Genomic DNA, 22,195 nt, shown 5'->3' on the forward strand with positions numbered 1-22,195 from the left:
ACAAGTGTGGACACTTATCCATAATTAGTAGGGGGTAGGAAAGTCACTAATATCTAATGGAATTTCTATTTATTTGTAGATATTTTCCAAAGCTTTTTATTTCCCTCATTGATGGAATTTAATTGCCATAAGTACATAAGTGAGGTGTCATACCCCTTATTTTTGAATGATTTTATTGTCAAGCTATGATGTGACTCGTGTTTAAATTTTATGTGATTTGAACCTCATTTTTGAATGATTCTCACACATATTCATGACTTACCTTCATTAAAGCCATATTATTGTGCATAAAAATTTGTTATAACATTAATTTCTTGTTACAACAAAGAAATGTGAGTTGAGTCTATAAAACAACAAAGCAACTTGAATTCAAAAGGGGCAAATAGAGCAGATAGAGAAAGTGTTCAAAAAATAAGTGGACAATTGTAGAGGAGGGAACCAGTGGAACATACTATGTTGCTCTTAGATGTAGAGGTTGTAAGAAGGTTTAATACATGTGAATGGTTAGGGTATTTCCTCAGTTTGACTGCATTTGATGAGGAGGCAGCCGCAAAATTCACAAGGATGTTTGATGAAGGGGAAGCTTCCATTTGGGGTTTGATGGTGATTGCAATAAAGGAATGCATTGCTGAAGTAACTAGTTTGCCTGCAATTAGAGAACATTATCCCAGCATAGATGATGTGAGGTCAGCAAGAGCTCAATTTACTAGACCGATTGATCCTCAAATGAACATTACAAAGCAAGGTTGCAAGAGAATGTCATTGTTGCTACCATACAATGAATTAGCCATGCATATTATCAGGTACCCTACATACAAAGGGTGATTCTCATACATACATGCACATCATTTCAAATTACTTAGTTGTATAAGGCATAATATTTCAGTAAACATTCCAAATTTCTTTTATAATATGCTTTGTATTAATGTAGAAGAAACTCAGAAAGGAAAAGATAATTTTGTTACCCATCATGCCCTAATTAAATTACTGATAGAAAACTCTACAACCCTAAGTTACCTCTAGTGAATAGTCTAGTGAGGAAAATGTAGTCCCCACTAATGAGCCTACTAAATAAAATACCCAAGAAAATGTGCGAGAAACCATCCCTATTCAAGAGACTATACCTTTACCTATGCAAGAAACCCTAAAACCTACTTCTAGTAGAGCAAAGAGGAAACAAAAACTACAAGAAGAAATCTTTATTCAAGAAAGGGAAGAGCCTAACCCTATAGTTGTGAGACAAAAGAGAACTAAGAAAAGCCCTACAACAACTACTCTTGTAGTAGAGATACCCAAAGGGAAAGGTAGACAAAAGGTTGTGATACAAGAAGAAACCCCCATAAGGAGAAGCCCTAAGATAAGAGGGCAAGTGTTTAAAGATTCTACTTTGTCCAAAACATCTACTAAGGAATCCCCTATGCAAATTGTCTCTGATCACTCTCCTCCCCATCCTAGAATTACAAGCATTCCCAAAAAATCTTAATGAGGAATATAGGGATGAAATCAAAGAAAATCCAAATGATATCCTAGCAGACCAACCAGGTACTTTGAGCTATAGGGATGAAATAGTTCCTAAGAAAGTTGATCCAAACACTACCTTATTTCCCCATAAATTAACATAGTTTATTGATTTTGTAGAATATTTATGGAAGGAACAAAGAAGAGGAAAAGAAATCATGAAGAAGATAGTGGTTCTATTATACTGCAGAAACTCCTTTTTCAATTGTTTGGATAGCATATGTTTGTTGAGGCCTTATGGGAAGAAGAGAGGAAAAAGATGAATAAAGTCATAGCATCTCAAGGTGAAGAAATCATAACTTTAAAGGAACAATCAGCAAGTCAAAAGAAATGGATGGTTCATGCCCTCAAGTTGGTTGATCAAGCACTTGCTTGTAGACCACAGCCAAGAGTTTATGCTCTCTATTTGAAAGAATGATTTCTTTTTTTCCAACTAATGTTAACTCTTAAGGATATTAATGCAGAGTTCAAATTAGCACAAGAATTTTATGGATTATTTCAGACTCTACTACCCTAATAGTTGAATTTTCTTTGTGAATTATATGTTCATAATTTTGTTATCCCTTTAGAGACTCAACAGAATCCCTTGCTCTATATAGGGGATATACATTTAAGATCCCTCATGTCTTGAATGTCCAATGAAGTAAACTATGATAGGTAGTTGAATAATTACAGGGATGAGGAAAGGATAGAACATGTGCCTTTAAAAGCCAAGAATAGAAAGCTAGACAAAGTTCTCAGGAATTGGTTCACATTAACTTATAGAAAAAAGATTTCAAAAGTAAGGGATAGGATCTTTGTTGCTAGAGCTAAGGCTTATGCTGATTAGGATAATTTTACCTACTTTTCTTCCTAGAGAGCTATGACTGGTGCTAAGAGTAGATGGGCTAGATTGCCTGAATATTTAAAAAGTTAGAACCACATAGTCCCATCAACTTGGAGGCAGCACTTCATAGGGTTCCAAAGTATCTAGAGTTAGGGAAGTAGGCTAGACCAAAATTGTGGTATCCCCTAACCATGCAACCTTCAATTCTCCTATGGCCTTTATATGATATTAAATGTCGATAGACTCAACAAGCGGTAGAAAGATCATAGAAGGGAAGTGTGGGAAAGAAAAAGAGGATTTTACTATACCTTCAAGAGTGCAGGAAAGGAAGGATTGAGATTGGAGAGTTCAGGTCATTAACAAGAAAGTGTAATTCTTGAGGACAAGCATTAGTTTAGTAGGAGGTAGATGATGAGGCCAAATATTGCCTTTATTTCATGATAGTTTTTAAATACCTTGTTGATAATCTATTTTATCTTTGTCAAAACATTTGTGGACCTATGTTTACCAAAACCTATGATAAACCTATGGGTAGATACTATGCCATCTTTTTCTAGTATTATATATATTATTTAGTATTTCATATAATTATCAAAATGTGTGTTCTTATATTTGAATTTAATTTGAAAATGCTTATTTGAAATTTTTTTTGTATTATAACTACCTATTAGCAATGAAGCTAAAAGATGATTGGAAGAATTCAAAGATGAGCACCAACAACATTCAAGGAGAATAGAATGCTAAGGTGTAGCCATGATGGAGGAAAGTTATAATAGTTCCAAAGGACATAGTGGGAAGTATGGAGGAGCTTTCTAAACTTATTGTATTCTCTAAATTTATTCTTATGGTGAGTAGATGTTTAGACTTTATTATTCCTACCTTAAACTATTATCTCTTCTTCCCATCTTGAGTTGTTATTTTCCTTCTTTCTCTCATGTAGATTTAAAGCTAGGTTATGTAATTTTTAGTTATGGAAATAAGTTTTGATCTCCTATATATAGGAATCAGCCCAAGTGTGTTAGTTTAGCCAGTTAGAAGAAAGAGTTTATGAGAACAAACTATTAACTTTTCTAGTGAGTTGTGTTTTTATAGTTCTATGTGTTATGTAATGAATTTTTGAAATACAATGAAATAAGTTTTTGGCTTCTATCTTTTGTTAGTAGTTTTGTTGAATCTAACCAAGGGGGCCCACTTGAAAGGTGGATTAGATTAGGTTAGTATAGATTTATTTTTCAAGCATTCTTAGTACTGTAAGTAGAAGTTGTAAGTTCCTTCTTGTAGCATCACACTTTGTGAATATTCTTGCAACATATGTGGGAATAGTTGTAGTGGATGAACTAAGTTGGAATATTTGTTAGCCTTTTATTATATTTCCATTATTCATAGAGTTAAGTGTGTTAGTTTCCCATAGTAATAGTGTAAGTTCTTTTCCTTGCATTTTACTTTCCTACAACTTAATCTTAGTGACTCATTAAGAGACCTAGTGCACATACTATGCCGACCATTTCAAGTACGTGTCCCTGGGTTGACAAGATTAAATGCACCTCATAGTGGGAAAAATAGTCCTTATTTTGAATATATTATCCCTAAGCATGGCCTAGAGCATTACTATGATACACCTATTGTGAGGTAGACCAATCATATAAAAGAAAGCATGTCAAAAGGTGTCATTTGTTTCTAAAACCATGAGTACATGAATTGTTAGATCCTAAAGCCTATAACTATAGAGACCATTTCAATCACACCAAGAATCCTTTCCCTCTTCAATAAAAAATCATTTAATTGTAATTTGCACTCCACCTGGGGTAGGGGCTTCTAGTAAACCATAGCTAAGATGTACACTAGATCTCCATGAGAGTGAGTACTCTACAACTTAGACATGTCTGAGGCTCAACTTTTGTGTTTGCAAGTGTAACATTTACATTAGGTAATGTACTCTAAATTTTTGTTTGTTTGATTGTAGAAGAATGAAAAGTTTTATTGTAAAAGGAATTTCAATTGTTAAACTATATTTCAAGTGTTACAAGACTAAAATCATTTTTTCTATTTTTCTCTATTACTATAGTCATTTTTTCTTGTATAATGGAAAATAGAAAGGTTTTTAGAAATGCCTTGATTGTGGATTACAAAGTGAAACCATGCTATTGTAACCTATGTTAAGTCATGTAATTTTTCCTTACATTTTATTACTTTTGAGGGCTAGAATTTTTTTATTTGCATGCTTCTATAGGTCCTTATCCTTTTACAAAAATTATCATTCATTCCCTCCCCATAGGACTTTGTGTTTCATTTTTCAATAGTCATCTATCCCTATTTCCCTTAAAATCTAAACTCCTAGAGGTCTTAAGTTTTCAATAGACATAGGTACTAACCTAATTACTGTGTAGCTGAAATCAAGAACCCAAAATCCTCTCATTGTAGTATATAAATTTGTCAAAATGCTTTTAATATTCTTCTTCTTTTTATGTTTGTTAGGCTTCTTTAACTGAAAAATGTATTTTTTTTTTTTATATATTTATATGACCAAATCAAAAGACTAAATACTGTAAAATTCTCTAGATTTCCCAAATTCCCTTGAAGATTTTGTGCACCTTCTATTGTGTTTGATAGAATTCCCCTCTATTAAAAACTAATTTCTCTAAATTGGGCATTCTTTTTTTAAGACAACCTGTGTATCTACAAATCTACTCCATAAACCTTTTAGTAGCTTAGTAGTCATGTTTTTTCTCCATCTATTATCATGGATGAGTTTATATATAACAATATTACAATTTTTTTCCAAGTGGGTTTCCTTATTCCTATCTAAAAATTATTGGGTTCAACCCATTTTTGCAAATACTAGTGAACTAATTTTGTACCATTTTCTTACTAATATAAAAATTCAGACTACTAAGGTCAAAATGATGGTAGGGCATAATTTATCTAAATTGGGTATTTCTTACAATTTTGGACAATCACTTCACACCAAAGTAACCTTAATTTCATTAGGTTTACAAAACTACAAATCCAACCCAGCACTATAATTTTTTTCCAATCAAAGGACTTCTAGATTTTTCATGGTGGCCATGGTTTCAAGAGTGTAGTTAAGCTCTATATTTTATTCTCAATTCCCAAACAACACATTTTAACAAGATGCGAAAGAATACACACTTCTAGTGTATGCAACTCTATTTTATGACCAATGTTCTATTTTTTTGCTTTTCATATCTTGGACTTTGTTATATGCAATTTAGTTTTCTTTTAATGAGATTCTATTATTCTATTTTGAAAAAGTTTACATGTTTATTAAGGTATTTAAATTCTTATGTTTTGAAAAATTTAGGTATATTAAAATAGGCTCTATATTTAAGGCCACATGACTTTGCATAAACCATTTAAGAAATTCTTGACACATAGCAAAATTCACTACTTTGAACTTAATTTTGATAACTCATTCTCTATTGTATCTCACTACATGGAGTCTTATGGCCCTGCATATAGAATGGTCCAAAACTAAACTCTTTATGCATCTTCTATGTTGACTTTTCCATGATCCTTCTTGTAGATGTAGAGTAGATGCAGTCCCATGTTACAAATACAAACAAACCAAATTAGGTAACATAAACCAAAATAAAAATAAAAATAAAGTATGAAACATTATAGTGAAATATCAAAGACAAGGCATGTGAAAAATAGCCATGTTTGGCATTTTTTACAATCATATTTGTCAAGTCTTCATAGGAAGGAAATCCTTTTGAGTTTTGGATATTGTCAGCATATAATTTCTATTGTTATGGTTGATAACATTGGTGATTCAGCAATGTATTAATTATCCATACTAATTTGATTACCACTCTTGGGTAGTTATGTGTCAGTTGGTTGACAACTATGTTACTTTTGGCAACCATTGGGTCCTTTAATATGTTGTGCATCATCAAGAAATGTAGTATGAGATAGTCAAATGAATTGTAATCCTAGGCTTACCATCTCCAATATTTATCTTTGCAATAAATTCATGAGAAAATAATTTAATAAAGATATATTTTTACTCCTATATTTGGTACACATTTCCATCTTTATTATTGTTTCATGTTTGTAATTTATTAGATATAGCAGTAGTTAGTGGGAAGAAGGATCAACATTTTCATTTTTTTTCTAAATTCCTACAGTCAATATGCCAAATATAATAGCAGTCCAAAATGCCCTCCCCATTAAGGATTAATGTGGGGAGTTTTCATCTGATGTGACATGATGAAACTAAATTTAGATTCAAATGATCAAACTGGAGTTGCTCTTAAATATATTCATAAGGTATCCATTTTATGAAAGTGAATTATCTAATTTAATTATTTGTTTGATTTCCTTGAGTTGTGACTCAATTAACCTTTTCCTAAATTCTTTTACAAATTGATTATCTGTAGACAATACAAATAGTCTTAAATTTTCCTTGTATAATTCCCTACTTTGATCTTTTAATGAATAAAATTCAATTATATGTTTATGTAAATAAAAAAAATTCTTATGTAAATAATTTTTAGGATTTTAAGCTCACAAATATAGAAGTTGCATGGTTATGTGATAATGATTTGAAGAAGTTATTACCAAAAAAGAAACTCTATTTAGTGTTAGATCTAGATCAAACATTGCTCAATTTTGTTCATTTTGTTGAAGTCCCCTACAAAGGGACAACATATGTTAGATCAACTTACTTAAAGGTCATATCAAATGTTGAATTAGGTGTGCTAGTCAATTAGTTACCTAGATAATTTTTTAAATATCATTTTAGTCTTTTAAATTATTTCCTCTACAATTGTAAGGCCTTGTGCTTTAGTTACCTATTCATTTTCCTTGATTGCACCTTTCTATGTTTGTTAATGACTCTAATTACCTTTTTTATTTATTATTAGTCAATTTATTGTTTATTTTCACTTGATTGTTAACTTAAGATTGATTTTGTAGACTTATTTTATTTTCTAGTACATGACTTGCAATCCTTTTTGTTCATGATAAGAGTTTCTTATTTAGGTGGTGCTATGACAATGTTTTTAGTGCACTATTGTAAGTTAAATGGATCTAACTTGATGTTATTTTCCTCTTGAATTTTGATTGGTTTGATATGGATATTTGATTGCTAAAGAGAAATATTAGTGGATTATTATCCTTCTTTTTCTTCTATGCTTTATCTCCATTCAACATATTGATTAGATATTTTATGTCCAAGGGCTTAGAATATTAATAAAGAAAATATTTTAAGGTTAAGTGAATAGAAGAGAAGCAAAAATATTTCTTCTTTTTTTTTTTTGGAGAATGGAGATAGAGAGTGGAATAGAAATTGATTCTTTTAGTAAGAATTTTCAAAGTAGAGATGAAAAAGTTCCTCTGTCTCTTGTAGAAATTGTTGGTAAAGTCATCACTTGAAAAGGTAAGATATCATCTTTCATTCTGAAGTATGTATTTCTTGTCAATTTTCATACCTCAAGATTCATGGGTTTACTAAAGAATTATTCATACTATTGTTCTTTCTCTGGATTTTTCAGTTGCGATAGCATGGAGGGATAAGGAGTTGTTGGTACTACAAGATGTTCAAGTTCAGACTTTTTTAATGGTCCCTAATATTCTTATTAGGCTAATAATGATTTAACTAAGGTTTTGAATTTTGTCTTGGAAAATCTTACATTTCTTGAACCTTTTTTTCATTTATTTTTTTAATATACCCTATTACATCTTCTAACTATGCTAAATAGAATTTAAGATTTTGTTCATATAGAGTGTAAATATGATGTTATACCAAGTGACTCTATTTTTTCAATGCACACAAGCTAGTCTCAATTATTGTAGAGACTATGAAAAGAAAAAATAGCTAACTTGATGTGATTTTTTAATGGGGTTTGATGTTTTTATTTAATGCAAAGGTCTATTTTTTTGACACAAATTGCATTATCATTTTTTATATTTTTTTGAGAAGTTAGCACAAGAAACAATACTCATGTGTGTCCAAAGTGTTCCAAATTAGATTATTGTTTTTCATTATAACTAAAAATTTTGTTCTTTGAGAATATTATATCATGTTAAAGTGACCATGATCATGGTACATCTAATGTTTGGAAGACAAATTTGTTAATTTTTTGCATTATTCTTTAAAGGGTACTAGCTCAATGGAAGAGTGCCTACTTTATAAGTAGGAGGATGGTGGTTCAATTCCATCGTGCTCTAATATGACTAAATTAATGATTAAATGAACTACCAAATATTAACAAATATACTACCATATATACTACCAAATAAAGTACCAAATACACTACCATATATACTACCTAAAAAACTACCAAATATACTACCAAATAAACTGCCAAAATTACCATATAAACTACCTAGTAACAACAATAAATGACTAAATCAATGATTAAAATAGTTTAGTCATTAATTTGGTTAGGAGATAAATGTTTGTCAATTAACTACCGTTGGTCATGTGATCAAAATTAGTCACATATCTACAATTTTTAGTAGTTTATTTAGTAATATATTATTGTTTTTGTACTAGTGAAATAAACTTGTTTCCCTTTGGTCTCAAACTATGTTATAGATAACATATATATCTACAAAAATAAAAAAATAAAAATGGCTTCAGATATATAATTTCTCTTTTATAATGATTCAAATTTCAATTCACATGAAATCAATAGTTTTCATCTCCCACCATATTTTTCAAAACAAATATATTCTACCCAGGAGAAAAATTATACATTCTAGAAGAGGACTTTCTCCTCTAGAATGTCATTTAATTTTTTTAATTTTTTGATATGAGTTAATTTTTTTTCTTTCTCAAAACCAACATTTTTTCAAGTGTTAAAATATGCTCTTGTAGTCTTTTTAATTATTAGATACTATATATAATTAAAACACTATAAACTCTATATGAGAATATTCTTGACTCTAAGCTCTATAAATAATGTTTATATTTTATTTAAAAAATCATATAAAGTAATAAGAGTTATTGAAATGCCACTTTTTTGAAATAATTTTATTTCTTTAGTAATTGGATATAAACTAGTATAAAACATGCATTTAATAAACATTACAAATTGGAAAAGTGTGAGACCATATATAGCTTAGCTAGAATGAATTTATCTAGTCTTTTGTTTGAGAATATTTGATTTTTAGATAGAAATACTCAAATTTAGTCCTTTAGATAAGTCAACCTAAAAGGTGACACAACTTTGTACTTTTACCCTAAGATCTAAAAACAATATATATGCATGAATTAAGATGCAATAAAGAAGTTAGAAGTAAGAGTTATTCTATAGATATATTGTTTTCTATGTTGTTGCCAAGCATGGAAGAAATCATAGTTTTTGCCAAGTTTGAAAGGAATTATAGTTATTGTTGAGTGATGGTGAAAGGCTAGTATGAGCCAAGCTCACTATTTTTGCTGAGCATGTTGAAAATCCTATGTTAGTCAAGCTTATAGTTGTATAAGCACTAAGCATTAATGATGAATTTGAAGGGTTATATGGATGATTTTTGACTCATTAGCACTTACCAGAGTTTGAAGAGTACAAAGGTGATTAGAAAAAAGAGATTTAGGTGTTTATAAACTAGATTCAACCACTACTCAACATAATTCATCATATTTCAGAGGTATTTATCTTGTGTTGATTTACGCTATTTTTTTTTTTATAAACCCTAGGAAATCAAAATGGTAGCTAGCTCTTCTACAATAGTTAGGAAAGAGGGGAAAGAAATTTTTAATGTTTAGTTAATTAGAAATAATATTAGATAGTCCTCATTCTGTGCAATTCTTAAGATCACATACAAGGGAGACCCATCTGGTGCATTTTCCATGTTACCACCAAAGGTCCTAATGATTCAGAATGTACAATTTTTCTACACTTGCAATATAGGATAGGTAGGAGACATGGAGACTAGAGAAATTTGTAGAAAGTTATCTATCAATGGAGTTTTGAAGGAGGAAAATAAAATCATTGAGAAGAAAAGGTTGACACGTGCCCTCGACTTTCCTTGCGTTTTCAAAACTAAGTGGATTAAAAAAAAATTGAGTTGTATACATGACAGCCAAATTTAATTAGAGGATGGACCAATCAAAATTTCTAAGAGGATTGTGCATAGAGTCGCAAGGTATCCTAACCTTGACTGACTAAAGACCAATGTAGATTTGTTAGGTTTCATACATGTTGACTTTGATAATTTAGGAAGTGTAGAGAAAAATAATATAGAGGAGGCCATATATGACATGATGGTAACTTTTAAGACCACTCGTCTAGATATTGCCAACTCAAAACCAAAGAGTTTATATGAAAGAGTTGAGAAAAAGTGGTAGTTTAGTTTGAATACTAAAAGACAAATAAGGGAAACTACTTTAGCCCAAATGATGCCTAAATTGGATAGTATATGATTGTTAAGGAAATGGAGAAGCACAAAGGGAAATTTTCTCACAAATACTGAGCATTCCATATCTTAAAGAAGCAAATAGTAGATGTGGTAACCAAGAGTACATCAATTTGGAAATCTATTTATGGGTTTCCCACTAAAATAATAACAAAGAAATATGGGCAAGAAGTAGCTAATATAGAAAAAGAGAACCTAGTCAAGGAAGGTATTATGGAGGGAATTGAAAGAATAAAAGAGGAAGCCCCAAGTAGAGAAGAGCAATAGGATGTACAGATGTTGAGTGTCGATCCCACACATGGGAGCCAAGAGAGTCAATAGGACTTAGTAAGTATTAAAGATGTTCTAGAAAATACATGATAGAATGTAAATCCTTTAACTAAGGATGATTTAAGGAAGCTTCGACAAGACTCTACCAATGCAACAATTCTATGTAGTAATCCAATATTGATGAGTGGATGAGATTCAAAAGGAAAAAGTTACATCTGTAGGGGAGGAGCAACAAGTTGCACCAGATGTACCCCAAATAATTACAAGGGAAAAGAATAAGGAATTATAGGATCTACATACAAATCAAAGTGTAAACATTGAACAAGAAGATGTTACAACAAAGACACCATCTGCAGTGCCAACATTTTTCTTTTAGATGAAAAAGGCAAAAGCACAACCTATAGGTATATCAATGCCAAGCCTACATAGTTCATGTTTACTAGCCATAGTGATTGTTGACAAGGATGGCATAAAAGAGAACAAGGGTCAAGATGTAAGTCTTGAACCACTTCTACCATCATTGGGTGAATTTTAGCAAGAGGAAGAAAAGACTAAAGAGACCAAGTTGACTATTTCACTAGAGGAGAAAATTTCCATACATATATTGGTAACTTTACCTATATCTAGAACTCCTCTCAGTAGTCACACTCTTCATAGGCTAAGTACACATGACTCACCATTGAAAATATCAAGGTTGAGTCCCAACACACCTAAGAGTGTCAGAGTTACATCATTTTGGGATATAAGGTTAGATGAGGTGATTGAGCTACCAAAGTTTGATTTGAACACAATCACAATTGAAGAAATGAGCATTCTTCAAGACAATCTACAAATGAAGAAGAAGCAAGAAATCTTACAAAGGGAGCATATAAAAAGCAAGTCTTGCATGAAATCAAAGAGATATTCATTAATGTTTTCAGCCTCCCAGAAATGAATGAGGATAAACCTATTATAGAGAAAATTGTCAATATAGTGGAAAAGATAAAAGATGAAGACCTAGAATCTAATGTCAAATTATTAGAATTGTCTAAAAGAAACTTTCATACAAAGGTTTTGGAAAATATTTCTAGTGTCATTACACTTAGACAGGCTGATCTAGCAACCAAGATTGAAAATTTCAAGAAGGTGTTAGAAAAAATTTTCTCTATATATACCAAGCTATACAATGTTGATCTATTCACTAAGGAAAATCAATATTCTATTGACCAATTGCAAGGAGATCTACAACTTACAGGTAACATGCTGAAACTATCTCCTAGTAATAGTCAAATACATTTTTAGAGGCTCCTGATGACTTAAAGTAGGCTTGCAAAGCTACAAGCAAAACATGCTAGTACTAGATCTACTCTAATGAGTATCTAGTCCATGTTGACACCTCACATAGATGTATTACACAAGGAACTAGCTTATGCAAAACTAATGATGAAGAAAGATTCTCATCTTTCTACACATAAAGGCTTAGTTGATCTAGCTGCTAATCTTGAAATAAAGATTCATTCATTACATGTAGCATGTGATAACTAGAATGTAGCATTAAAGATAATAATGGAGCTACATCAATCATTCCTAGAAAAACATAGTATAAGTGTACAACCCAAATGACATAAGTGTTAAAAAAGGTGGATATGACATTTTGTTAATTTTGAAGAAAGTGTCAAGGAAAATATTTACTCAGTGGGAGTAATGAATGAAAAAAGAAAATGAAGTATTTACTCAAGGGGAGTAATAAGTTATGGAATATAGAAAACAATTTTGTAAATTTTAAAATTTTGAAGTTTTATATTGAAGTTGAGCAACGAAGATACATTATTTGACTTATGCATTTGATAAGGATGTATATGACATGACAAAGTGTTTTTTCCACTCATTTAAAAGGGAGTGATTGTTAATCTCATATTAGTTTTGAAAAAGTAGTGAAAAAACTTGGTCATTATTCAGCAAAGAATAGTACAAGTTGAGTTTAGAGTGCATGGTGAGTGATCAGAGTGAGTTGAACAATTAGTACAAGCTAAGTGATCAAAGCATGTCAAGCATAAGTGTCCAGATAATAGATGTTGAGTAATATGATAGTATGTGCCAATAACTAGTAGGTTTCAAGCATCTAGTGTGTGTCTAGAAATTTTGGTACTGAAAAAACAAAGTGTTTTGAGCTATTCAAGAGCTGAGTATTAGTATTAAGAGCACAGTGAATGTCAAGGATCGGATCCTTTGGATGTCAAGTGAATATTTTATTTCATAGATGTTTGTATTGGAAAAAATTTCTACTTAAACCATTTTTAGCTGACATAATCATAATTTTAATTATAAGAGATAAGTATGGAGTCATATTATGAATCCTATGTAAATCATGCAATTAATTAGATGAAGCAAATCATTAGGTGGCAATAAGGATCAAACACAGTTATTGGTTCTTATGTAATCCATCACCACCAATGTTTTTTATTATATCCTAAAAGTTTTTAAAATTCATGAGGAGATGAATACTAAGGGTTTAGGGGCATTAATGGTGGCTATGATGGTTATGACATAGATATCCAAAGCAAAATTAGTTTAGAGGATTAGAGAAAAGTAGTAAGAGGATTATAAAGGATAGATCTAATTACAAGGATCAAGATACAACCAATAAAGATAAAGTAGAAAGGTACTAACCAAAGATTAGGTGTTGAATCATTCTAGCAGGTGATGCAGAGTAAATCTCTTAACTGAGTAGTCCTAATAGGCTATTGTAAATCTCTTAACTAAGTGATTAAATTATTGTAATTTGAAATCCTCTAGCAATGTGAAACCTAATAGTCATTGTAAGAATTTAATAGGGTAGACCTTTCATAGGGTAGATCATATCTTATGATCAAAACATTGTAGCCATAATTGGCCACACTTTACAATTATAGTAATGAAGATTTGTGGGTGGCATGCCCACCCCAGTTTTATCTTCTCACTGGAGGGTTTCTGGGTAACCAAATTATTTTTTATATGTGTTATTTACTTTATTCTATGGATGTGATGCATGTTAAGCTATTATAGTTTATATATTAAGTTATGAGATGGATGTTGGTGATATGTTTTTGAGGTTAAAGTTTCAAATTTTGATTCATCCCCCCCACCCCCCCAGGACTTACTTTTCCATTGTTATTTCAAATATTTTTTTGTAATTATGAGCTATATCTATCAATTAATATTGTTTTTGTATTGAGTCTGATTATCTTTAATAGGTTTTTGTACATATTTCATCAAATTTGCTAAGTATTGTCATTTTATTGTATAACTAGATAGTTTTGAGTAAATGGAGTTTTTCTCTTTTTTCCACAACTAAAAAATCATGAGACCTTGTGAAAAAAGATTAGGCTCTCTATAAATTAAGATGAAAAAGGTTGGAAGTAGTGAAAATTAGTTTGTGAATTTTTTCAACAAGCCCTAGGTGGGTTTAGTATAAATCTAATTAGAAAGCATTGAAGAAATGTGCCAAGCAAATGTTCAAGGAGCAAAATTTTGAAAAAAATTCTTGTACAGGGGGAAGAGAAATGTTCAAATATTATTTTATGAAAAATGGAAGCTTATATCAATCCTTTAAAGAGAATTACAAAACCTTTTAGTGTATACAGCCAAGAATGGCTTCAAAACCCTCCATTTTTTACTTCTTGTTGTATGGATAGGGTTAAAAACTGGAACCATCCAAATGAGCATCTTGAATGGAAGTTATATTGGTATAATTTTAAGGAAGTGTGTGAGTTAAAGTCAAAAAACTTTGTTTGGATGACTAATTCCAAGGGCTAGTAGGAGCAACGACCAATCTTAGAAATTGGGTAAGAATAGGAGTTTGGGATTATTCTAGTTGATCATTGTGATCCAAATCAAGTTGTAAAAACATTATTTGATATCCTCTAAGGTATTTCAAATCTAAGGGAAATTTCAAGCAAAAAAACACCTAGGAACCATGTCGGGGAAAAGAGGAAACTTTGGTGTTATGTATGATCTCCTTTCAAAGTTGAACAAAGAATGTTGAATAGGGTTTGAGTGATGGTAAAATAGACCCAGTAGACCTTCCAAGATTCCTAGAACAATGTTTTTGAAAGTTTCCATAGATATTACATCAATAAGGGACATCTTTTTTGAGTCTAGTTTGTGACTATCTCTATAGATGAAGAATGATTATCATAGTAGGATATAGATTAGAACAATGGGATGCAATTGGGTAAATAAAAGGTTAGTTGGGTTTGTGGAGTGTTAGGTTCACATAAGTAGATCCCTCTCATACTAAGAGAAGTGAGGACTCAAGCATGCAAATAGACTTTGCATAAAGGAACTAATATAGGAAGATAGTCACATGATGTTATCAAAGTGTTGACAGAGATAGTATAAGGACAAAGGGGTTTGGGCATGGTATAAGTCCCATGAATGGAGAAATAGTGTCTTGATAGAATCAATATGAGTGTATGATCCTAATGAATGATCATATATTTAATGTAGTCTTAGGAATGGTGTATACCCAATGGATAGAATAAATAAATATCAAAGTTGTGATCAAATTGAAGGATGATCAACACTTGGCTTGATCAAGGTTGGCAATTAGAAAATAGTGAGTATGATAGATTAGAGAGTGATCCTATTTGTGAAGACTATCATTGGATGATTCTAGTACTGTATGTAAATAGTTAAGTCATGGAGCCTTTTGAAGATAAAAAATCATTGGAGTGTGATAAGCAAATAGAATCCCGATCAAGGTTGATAGTTTGATATTTTTGGAGTGAGTTTGGAGCATTGATTAGCATGGCCAAAATATATATCATAGACCATTAATTGATAGCAAAGAAAGATAAAAATCACATATCAATATTCTTTCATGTTGGATGAAGAATAACTAATTATGGGGCATATACTAGTAGAGGCATTGTTACATAGTTTAAGCCAAAGGAATTGTTAAACTTTAAGCCACTAGGAGAGGCACTAAAATATCCTAAGGAACTTATTTTAAGATATTTTTCCACATTTTATCATCGTCCACTTCTACTTTTGGCTTTCCAAGTGCTTGATTAATTTTTTAAGGACTTTGGTCATTTTTCATATGCTTCTTCTGAAGAACATGAAGGTATTTTTGTTGAGATGGTGAAGACTCTTAATGAAGTATCTCTTGTTGATGAGAAGTTGGATTCTATTGATGAAATTTTTTTGAAGCATTTTGTTAGTGGTTCACAAGTAATTTTGAATCCAATGGAATCTATGTTTTTTTGAATCATTGGTCTAAAGGTTGTCAAAGCATTTTGTGGAAAGTTTTACCCACTTTTTAAGGTGTGTATTCTAAACTATTAAATTATGATTAGCATGATTCTAGTTAGCAATAGATTTTGATCTTTTAAATTAAATAGAAAATTATTTTCTCACATGACCTAGATTGTCTTGTCATTCTTCTATTTTGATTTATTCCAATCCCTTATAGTTGACCCACTTCATGCCGAGCATGTAGTACTTTTAAACTATAATTATGATGCCCAAATGTCTATATTTTGAAGAGATATGAAAAAAAAGTTGGAGGATGCTAAAGTTTTTTTTGGTTGGTGTAGGATCCCTTGGGTGAGAGCTTCTTAAAAAATTATCCCTCATGGGGGTCTCCTTTGGCAATAGAGGAAATTTTACGATATCAGATGATGATGTTATTGAGAAGAGTAATCTTAGTAGGCAATTATCTTTAGGGATTGGAAAATTGGTTAAGGAAAATCAATAGTGGAAGCATCCACAACAAGGGAAATTAATTGAACTACAAAATGCATAATAGAAATCTCCATAAGTAAAAAACAAACAATGTAATGTGCTAAATACTTACTACATTTAGCAAATTATACAATAGAATGAGCAACATGTCTAGAGGTGATGTTTTTGGGCCTCCTTCCATGAAAAGATGGGATTGAGCCTTTTTAAATTTTAAAATCATGTGGTATCATACTAGGGTTAATCCTTATTCTCCTTCTTGTAGTTATCCTATATCGCACTTATCTTTGCTATTATCTATTTAAATCCCTACATTTCATTACTACATCAAAAGGACTCCCACACAAAGTAAAAAATGTAGAAAGTTTGAGCTTGATGTTGGAGGATAGTTTTCTAGAGGTCTTAACCCCTCTCATATGCATCTCAAAGACTCTATGGTGTCTCCCACATGTCTCTAGGTGAAAAAGGCATGTTAAGACAAATAAAATTATACATCACTTTTCACAACTAGAAGCATAGATGTTCAAAGTCCTAGTTGATTATTTTCAATGTTTCATGTTTTTATATTTCTTGGAAATTATTAAATTATATTCTTAAAAATAAATATCTCTTCAATTACCTTGTCTCCTATATTTAAAAAAAGTCATACCAATATTGGTACCAATCTCCATGTATCTTGTCTCCTATATTATATGACCCCTCTATTTATGTTGAGGGGGGATCCACTCCTCCCTCTCCCTAGTTGATGTTGAGAGAAGCTAGATAGATATCTATAGGTTCATTCTAGCCCTATAGCCACCATCTCCTTTCCCTACAAGCAACTATTGACCCTTAGAATAGTAGGGACAAAAATTAGTCATACCAATATTGGTACCAATCTCTTAGTCTCTAGTTGACCTTGCTTGTTGTTGTTGTTTATGAGGGAAATTTTCCTTGATATTCTTAGAATGAAGCATAAGTTAAAGAGTGCAATTACTAGTGCTTTAGAGTTTAGACTATTGAAAAAAATTGTTGTTTATTTTAGACAACATATATTATAGATTGTATGCCTTATTTGCTAGGGTAGGACTTGTTGCAAATAACTACAAGACAATTTCTAGATTATCATGTTTGATGAGGGTTGTTGTAGGTTGTTCAGAATTGACCTAGCATAACAAAAGAGACTCATGATAGAAGTATGTTGGCTATCAAGTTTAGTTCATAAACTTGTGAAAACTATGTTATGCATTTATAGATTGAAGTATGGTTTTGCAAAGTTATCATATCTTTGTTGTTTTCATAAATTTTGGCAAGTTGGGAAAAAATGTAAGATAGACCTTGACATAAAAAATGATAAACCATAAACTCTACATACTTTCCAAAAAATATGTTTTAAAAAATGATTTTGTGTACAAGTCATCAATCTCGGAATGAATGCAAACTTTCTATTATTGAGTACATTTCTTTTGTACAATCTTGAGGTCATACACACATGATCTTAAAGTGCTCAGACCATAAAGTATATTAATTTGTAAATGTTACAAACTAATACACAATAAGAAAATTCCTTGTAGTATTTAATCTTAAAAATTAATTAAATTTTACTATTTAGACTATTTACCATTGTCAGCTTACCAACAAGAATGAAAATTAAAAATCCCAATACTTATCAAAATGTTTGGTTCCAATCACATCAAACTTGTCTATAAAGATGGCACAAGGAGCTTTCTCTTTTTCAAGTTGAAATGTATCTTGAATAATTTTTGGACCATCTCTAATAAACACCTAAATTGCAAATGTGGAGGCAAGAATTAGCATTAGCCACACTTACAAAGCAAATGTAAATTTGGGAGTTTTTATGTAAAATCCAATGATGATCAAGAAAGAATTTTTTTAACTAATTCAAATCAATTCATTTTATGAGCATGAAAAAATTATAAAAATAAAAACCATCATTACTTTTTTTTATTATGAGAATTATTAGTATAAATCAAAATGTGCAAAACAAAACAATGGGCTAGTTAGGTGGACTGAAACAAAACATTAAAATGTACAAAACTACCACAATAGAAGACCATAATAAAAATAATTCTGGCTCAAGTAAACCTCACTCATTTCATCAAGAAAAATTTTATTCTCCCCTAGAGAATATATTGGCTTCATAAAACAAGAGGCTCATTCAATGAGAGTGAACCAAGTTAATCAACCTGATTTGCAATAGTTGTAGCTTGATCCAAATGAAGTGTGTCCATTGCCTCTTGAACTTTTTCTTTTAATGCATTGAGAGATTCAATAAGATGTAGTACTTATGTTTGATCCATCTCCAAGAGCATTCTTGTTACTTTACCATCGTGATCATGTTCCAGTTGATTCATTAGAGGAAATAGATTTTCTCCAAGAATCTAGAAAGAAAATAACAAACTTCTACACTTAGAAAGACACTATAAGATGTAACAATTCCAATGTTTAATTTTCATATTCTAAATTTTATGTAATCATGTTCTTTATCATACTACTCTCTATTGTTGTGGATTTGTAGAAGCCAAGGTAGAAGCAAGTGTTGTAATTGGCAAAGGTTGTGGTCTGGCAGTCTATGTGTTACCCACTAGAATGACAAAAACTTTGAGGGGCATTGGTACCATTACACTCATTAGACTCTGGGGCATCATGGAAGGATCTATTCCATTTTGTGTGTTGTGCATATAACAAAGATCGTGGATTTCATTTCTCTAAAGAAGTTGTTAAAATATATATCAAGATCATAAATAAACATTAATACAAAATAAAATAATGTGTGATTTTCATTTCTCTAAAGCAACTAGTGGAAGATATGTTAGAATTAGAAACATACATAATACAAAATAAAATAATGTCTAATTTACATTTCTCTAAAGTAGAAATTAGAAAATATGTCATGATTGGAAACAAACATTGATACAAAATAAAATAATGTCATAAATAATGTGGCTATGGGAAACTTTACGAAAGCTAGAAATTTTTCTAATCCTTCTATAGTTCTCAATTGGGTAAGTTTTTGTATGTCTTAATTTGTAGTTACATGACTAGCTTATAGTGTCATTTCCTTAATGACACTCTACACTAGCCATTGGCATGGCACTCCACTAATAGATAAAAAGCCACCAATCATAAACAGACAAGCCAGAAAAAGAACACACTAAACTCTTCATAATCCATACCATACATGTACCTATCAATACAAGAATGTTTTCTTCTACCTCATTTTTGTGGCTAGCCACCTCTAACAATTTTTACAAACTTATACTTAACACTAATAATAAAATGAAAATATTTGCACTATAGTAAATAATGTAATTGAATAATATTTTTAGTGCACACAAATAACAATTTCTAAAAACTTAAATGTAACACTAAAATATAGTGAGACTATTTATACAACACCAAATAATGTAAAATAATGATGTTCTCAGTGCACCAACTTCTTCAAAATTAGCTGAGATCATTCACAAAAAAAAGTATTAGGCTCTATAAAGTCTACAAAAACAAATAGTTTGGAGTTGGACAAGGAAAAAAATCTCAAACTATGTCTTTTAATCCCAAAAGAAAACTTCTTATAAAACATTATCCAAAAACTTGAGTCGATAAGTGTTTACTAAAAAATATACAAATAAGTCCCAATAAAACATCACATAAGAATAGAAATTACCTAGCCAGTCAAAAAATGATCTAGTAGTGTAGCAAAGCAATTTCTATGTTGATGATGAGCTCAAGATGTATTGGCCTTGCTTCAAAATATGGTGAATTTGCAATAGAGTAGCTACACCAGTAAAGGCCGGATGGTAGTGAGTCCTGATAAAGTTTGGTTTCTTAGGTAAAGCTTCTAAGCCTTGAGGGTATTCTAAGTTGTCCATGTTGCATTCCCCACATGATTAGAAAACAAAGTAGCATGAGTTATTAATACTTTATCAAGTCTAGGAAACATAAATACATCAAGTACCTATTGTTGTTGTTGTTGAATTTTTTGTGCACCACCCCTCCTTCCACCCATTCTTTTTCCTTGTTGGCTTTGCCTCTGTAATTGAAATGGTAGCATAAAATTTTGCATATGTGTCATTCTAGGGTGAATGCCAGGTAGCAATTGTTGTTGATAGCCAAAACCTATAGATTGTAAGGAATTATAATATTCAGCCAAAGTAACTCCCTATGTGAATCAAAATTAAAGTACTACCCATCCTATTTACTAACTTGTGGAGGAATTAGGCCATGAGGACCCTGAGCATAGAAAATTTGTTGTGGAGTGAGCCTTGGAACACAAAGATGATATGGTGATAAACTAGTTGGTATTGCTAGAGTAACTCTAATAGGAATTCTCATCTTAGAAAATTAAGCCTGACATGACAAAAAATCAAGCTTTTGCATTATTTTCAAGCACTTGAATATTTTTTGCATCTAGAAAATTAATATGGACATCTTGAATTTTCTACCATAAGAACTCCGCATACCTGTAGTATCGCCCTTTTGTCTAGTTTTTATTGAGCCAATGCAACATAAAGAGGTTTTCTTTCAACCATCTTTCCACTCATCCTAACAACCTACAATTCATGAAAAATACATCACATTTAAAACCATGTCATGCTCCAATGGATAGAAATAAGGAAGTCTAGTTAGATACTATGAATTCAAACAAAACATCTAACATGATAATAAATAACATCTTATAGCACGCATGATTTCTTCTAGAGAAAAAAAAGCCACAAACTCATATCCCCTACTCTAACCTTAGGGGCCCCTCATTACCTAAAAGTATTGGCATGATTTTAAGAAACTAAATACACAAATAAGTAGAATTTTTTTCCATGAGAAGCTATAGGAGCTAAATTTTGTTAGAAATAGGAATTACTAAGAGGGGGGTGAATTAGTAATCTACAAACTTTGGTCGCCAATTGGATATTGTTTCTTACTTTAAACCATACATTAAAAAAGTAATAAAGTAATGTTGAATAGTAACAATAGCCATGCACAAAAATAATTCATAACACCATATTTTGTTAACTAGGGAAACCCTAGCAAAGGGAAAATGCAGTGGGGATGATATCCACTAGTAATATATTGATATATAAGTTCCTTGTTAAAGGATGGACCCTGTTAGGAGTTAATGAGAAAATAAAGCATAAGGAGTCTCTATTAGGAGACTTTGAGTCCTTGTTAAGATATCCCAACCTTGTTAGGAGTTGTACCAACCTTGTTAGGAGTTGTGGTACAATAGATGCAAGATGAACCTGTTGGAGTTGTAAAACTACTAAGCAATAGAGAGCCTCAATACCAAAAGGAAAATACTTATGCAACCTAAGGATTATCTATTTCCTATATTAAATTACACATGCAAACCAATTGGATCCAACATTAACAAAACCAGGAATGGTTTTCTTCTCTTTAGGCTCTGCAAAACAAAGGTGGGTATACCTAATGGATGACTCAATCTGACTATTGTTGTATGCAAAATATCTTAGTTTCATTCTAATTTTCATCCTCAAT

At 31.2% G+C, this 22,195-nt stretch overlaps 1 pseudogene; it reads left to right on the forward strand.

Moving 5' to 3' along the window:
• The first annotated feature begins 453 nt into the window (after positions 1-453).
• The window catches only part of LOC149573868 (putative aldo-keto reductase 2), a 33,872-nt pseudogene continuing 12,130 nt past the window's right edge, over positions 454-22,195 (forward strand).

The sequence above is a fragment of the Cupressus sempervirens genome, chromosome 2 (assembly GCF_028749045.1).
Source record: "Cupressus sempervirens isolate cs-2001-9-10 chromosome 2, ASM2874904v1, whole genome shotgun sequence".
Taxonomy (NCBI): domain Eukaryota; kingdom Viridiplantae; phylum Streptophyta; class Pinopsida; order Cupressales; family Cupressaceae; genus Cupressus; species Cupressus sempervirens.